The sequence below is a fragment of the Lutra lutra genome, chromosome 4, assembly GCF_902655055.1.
Source record: "Lutra lutra chromosome 4, mLutLut1.2, whole genome shotgun sequence".
NCBI classification, from domain to species: domain Eukaryota; kingdom Metazoa; phylum Chordata; class Mammalia; order Carnivora; family Mustelidae; genus Lutra; species Lutra lutra.
Genome location: NC_062281.1, coordinates 93,039,715 through 93,044,708, shown reverse-complemented (window position 1 = coordinate 93,044,708; position 4,994 = coordinate 93,039,715). Strand labels below are relative to the sequence as shown.

The following is a 4,994-nucleotide window of genomic DNA, read 5'->3' as shown; positions in this document are numbered from 1 at the left end:
AAGGGCTAGGGAACATCACCAGAAGGGAAGGAACAGAATTTTTCTGTGGGTTTTTATTTTTTTACATCAACACCACCAAATAATTTATTTGGAATCAGAATTAAAGAACATTTGGTAGTTGACAAATGTGTGTTTATTCTGATCCAGTTGTACAACTAATCTGGCTCAAATTACCAAAGAAATTTCACCTTATTCCTTCAGGACTTACCACCAGGACATACCACCAGGCAGTAATGTAATTAAGTGTGCTAAAAACCATGCATTCATTAAGTAACTGCGAGGGCCAAAACACCAACAACTATAAGCATTGTCTTAAAAGAGAAAAACCTATGAGAACACAAAGAAAAGAGTATTCTATCTTTGAACAGTTACCATCTAAGGAGAGCATGAACGCACTCCCTTATTATCACAAATCAGGCAGTCAAGTTTCCCACATTTGGAATGGACAAGCCTCAACCTGGGAAAACCATCTACTTTGATAGATATCTTCTCTGTGAGGTAACTATGAATGGCTCCGCCTCCGCTGGCCCCATACCAGCCTCACCCGCCATCCGCCCTGCACACACACTCACTCGCCAACCAACACCCCAAAACCCTCGGCACCCACTCCTGCCCCAAGCATCCTCACCCTCCACAGGAGTCTTCCTAATGCAATGGAAGCCACAGCACGGCTTCATCCTCTGCCCCAGGAATTGTCCCGCCCAGAACCGCCGCCTAATGGTAACTGATTTACATCAGACACGCCCTGTCCGTGAGGTCACACACACGCACGCACGCACACAGAGCACTCAGCACAGGGAAGGCTGCCCCAGCCCGAGAGGAACATGAGGGAGGACTTTCCAGCAGAGAAGCACAGACCCATCTCTCTCTCCTCTCTCTCTCTCTCTCTCTCTCTCTCTCTCTCTCTCTCTCTCTCTCTCTCTCTCTCTCTCTCTCTCCTGCTCCTTAGAACCTGCTTTGAGGAGACAGAGTGCGTTGGCTGCACTTGTGGGGCTCAGCCTCCTAGCCAGTCCTCCACACAACCCCCAGGTCTGGACACCCTGCGGGATGGGGCAGGGAGCCAAAAGTCAGCAATCTCTGGGCTGGCCCTCTGGCTGACACCTGCCAGCAACATCCCAGGCCGTGAGAAAACCACCAGGGCTGGCTTCTTCACCAGGCGGACTCCTTGGGCAGGGACGCGGCGCCCCCTCGTGGCCACCGGAGAGAGAACGCCCAAGGATCCCGCTTTTGAGGGCAGGGCCAAAGGAAGCCGTCCCTTCTGCTCCCTTAGACTGGGCTCAGAGTTCACAGCAGGGGGTTAGCGGGGTGCCAGGCCACCCCCTCTGCCACCGCCTTCCCTCCCTCCAGCGCGGGGCGTTTCCCCTTGGATGAGATTTTGGCAACAAAGTCGGCCTGTGGACGGAAAATATCCAGGTCTGGGAAACAAAGCAAAACAAATACTCCCAAGAGACCAGTACTTGGGCAATTGTATGGCCCTGGATTGAGTGTCCTAGGGTCCTGATTTGCCTTCATCTTGATTGCGCCTTGAGGAAGGGCTTTCCTTTTACCAGATTGTTGAAATTAGAAAAGATTGGGGAACAGAGGGGCACTCAACTTTAGTTGTCACCTGAGCTCATAGTGCGGCACTGAGCAGAATAAGGCTCCCTCCCTAGGAGGTGTCCATGGTAATGACAGAGGAGGAAGCAGAAAGCTAGCTAAAGGACAAAGCACAGGCTGACTCTCTGAACCCCTGACCTCCTACTCCTGGGTGGGATCTGCATGACAGTTCCAGGAAGCTGCCAGCTGTCTTATCAGTAATACCTTACTATAGGGAAAATCAACCTAATTTTACAATGGCAAAGGCCTCTAGTATCTTGTAGGTCCTCTTAGCATATGAAAGTTCATTTGAAAACCTCCCTTTCTCCCTACCCCTAATGCCCAAGTGTATAATGGGCCTTGGATCCCAACCCCAGGGCAGCAGCTCTTTCCGCCCAAGGGTCCTGTCCCATGCTTTAATAAAACCAACATTTTGCATCAGAGACATTGTAAGAATAACATCATAAGAATTCTTTCTTCGTCATTAGCTCCCTACCACACTCCACCAAACCTCACCTGTATTCCAAATCTCCATCACCAGAAACTTCTGCACGTGTTCCATCAGCAGCAAAAGAGACCCTGCAGAAATGCTTATGTTAAGGACTTTGAGATGGGGAGATGATCCCGGATTTTCTAGCAGCCCCCTGGAATAATAAGGGAGTCTTAAAACTGGAAGAGGCAGAGAAGGAGGTCAGAAGGATGCTGCGTGAGGAGGACTCTGCCTGCTGGGGCTGAGCATGGAGGAGGGGCCTCTAAAAGCTGGAACAGGCAAAGAGACACACTGCCTGGTTCACCTAAAAAAATAGCAACTGCTGGTTATTTTACCAGCAAAAATGGAATTTGTTGGGAATAAAAGGGGGAGGCGATCTTGGAAAAACCAACATTGGCAAATCCATAGGCGAGTCCAGAGAACAAATGGGAGAGACACTCTTCATTTTAGAGGAAAGGGGTCAGTTGGGAAGATTGTTCTAAAAGTCCATTGGTGTGAACTGTGAGTCGGAAGAGTGTTGGTGTCTCCCTGGGAGGAAAAGCTAGCATTTCTTCCTCTGGCCAGGTTAGTAGAGGCCTATGCCTGTGCAATGTCAAGTTCCTGTAAGGTCAGATCAGCCCCTCCCCTGGGGCTGCAGTGCCCTAGGAGGTAAGAAGGGCAGAGGAGCTCCCTTGCTAAAACCTTGGGACTGCATTTTAGTGCGGTTTCCCTTGACTAATTTCCACCCTCTCCTAGAGCCTCTAGAAGGGAAGGTCCATGTGGACATCTGGATTTTAGTCCAGTGAGATCCTTGTTGGGACCTTGCACCCTCAGAACTGTAAGGTAAAAAATGTGTGTGAGTGGAGCCCTTTTTCTGGTCTCCTGGGACCAGCAGGGGAGTGCCTGGATGGGAGCTAGGAATCCCTGGCCCTCCTTTAGCACCAGCCTTGCAGTCCAAGGCTTTGACACAACTGGGGGCTCTCCCTTTATCCTAGGGAACAGAACTCAGCCCTGGGCTCAATGTTACCCATGAGACACCCTAGAAATTCTGTGAGAAACCCACACTTCCCATGAGGCCACGTGGTCTTCATGCTCATCCTTCCTGGGAAGGACACTGGAGAGAAGAGAAATGAGCAGGGCAGGCTCAGGAACTCTAAAGAGCCATGCCTACTGGCACAGGAGGGCTCTTCACCATAGACCTCAGGGCAGCATCCTCTCAGCCCCTGCACAAGGGGCAGGGGGCTCCTGCCCTCTCCCCCAGTGTCAAGGAAAAACTGTCTCAGAAAAGCTGACAAGATGGCAGCAGTGGAGCAGCAGAAGAAGCTCACCTTCCCCAGGTTCTGCCTCAGCCTCCAGGTGCACCTCCACAGGCTCTGTGACTGGGCCTCAGAGCAGGATCTGCCACCGCACAGTGCCCCCCAGTGGCAGAGGCTGACCCCTCTTGATGGAGGAGAAGATACTCAGTGCTGAAGCCCCTGGGCAAGGCCAGGAAGGAGGCTCCCCCATGGACAACCCCAGGCCGTTAAGGTGCACCTACCAGACCTGATTCTCCTGCCAGAGATGGTGGGCAGCAAGGAGACTGCCTACAATGGCTAGACGTTCAACCAGGTGGAAATCAAGCTACTACGTGAGCGAGGTCTCCATCACCTCCAACCTGGAAAGAAGGGCAGCCCTGCATGGGGGTCCTGGGGCCACTCAGTCCTCCTGCTTCATCCTTCTCAAGTAGCCTGTTGGGCCCATAAGGGCACAGGCTTCTCTTAAAAAGAAAAAAAGTACACAACAAAGGCTGCCCTTTGGTCTGACTCAGTGCTTTGTAAACACAAACTTATAAGGGTTTTCTTACTTCAAGGTTTCACCTTGGCTCTGGTTCTACATTCTGTACAAGTCCATATTCAGAATCTAGATGACCTTTCCCAGCTTGATTTTAAAATACGGGAGCCACCCCAATAGGGACCCCGCACAACTGCAATTTACCCTCCTGCCTGAAACAACAAAGCAACTGCAAAGACACCCAAGATGCATGAAATGCAGATTTCCAAGTTTCTGGGCATCAGGGAAAGAAGACAACCTTCTGAAACAGGGAAGCACGCAGGTGAGTGGAGCCTTACATCTGCTCCAAGGAACTGGCTCCAGAGAATTTCCAAGCGAGGCCACAGGGGAGGGGAACCTGAGGAGGAGCCCCATGGACCTCCTGGAGGTGAGGACACTGAGCTGTGAGACCCCAGGACACTGTCCCCAGGAGGACAGGGTTATGGAAAGTCACCTAGCCAGAGCTGTGGAGGGGCACTGGGGCAACGTGCAGCGCGGTCCTGCTCAGGGGCTCCATGGACAGCAAGGTCTGCAACTCAGGGGCAGTTATTTGAAAGCAGTAGAGGGAACTCGGCCTGAAGCTCTCACAGGAGAAATGACCCCTAATCAGGAGGCAGATCAGTCATCTGAACAGAACCCAGAGCTGGTGTAGATGGGAGAGCCAGCAGAAAAGGACATGAGAACATTTAGTGTAAGTGTTTACCATCCATTGAAAATGTGAAATAGATAAATGGAAAATATAAAAAAGACCCCATCTAAGAGCCAAAAGTGACAATGTCTGAAAGGAAAGTTACTGCAAGGGATTGATAGCAACTAGAAAATGTAGAATAGAAATTCTGATAGAATGATGTTGACTCTGTAGATCCCTGTGAGTAATATCGCCATAGGAACTACAGTAAATCAGCCGTACATGCACAGAGCTGTCTTTCCCATTAGATCTGTAATCTCCTACAGCAATGTTTTCTACTATTCAGTGAGCAGGTCTTACTTCTCCTTGAATGAATTGATGCCTAAATATTCTACTGTTTTGGGTGCCACTGTCAATGAAATTGCTTTCTTAATCTCCTTCTCCGATCGCTCATTGCTAGTGCATAGAAACACAACTGATGTGTGTATACATGGTCCCTGCAACCTTACAGAA

General features: G+C 50.4%; 1 pseudogene; it reads right to left on the bottom strand.

Annotated features, from left to right (window-relative positions):
- Positions 1-375: 375 nt before the first annotated feature.
- LOC125099351 (uncharacterized) lies at positions 376-506 on the bottom strand (annotated as a pseudogene).
- Positions 507-4,994: the final 4,488 nt, after the last annotated feature.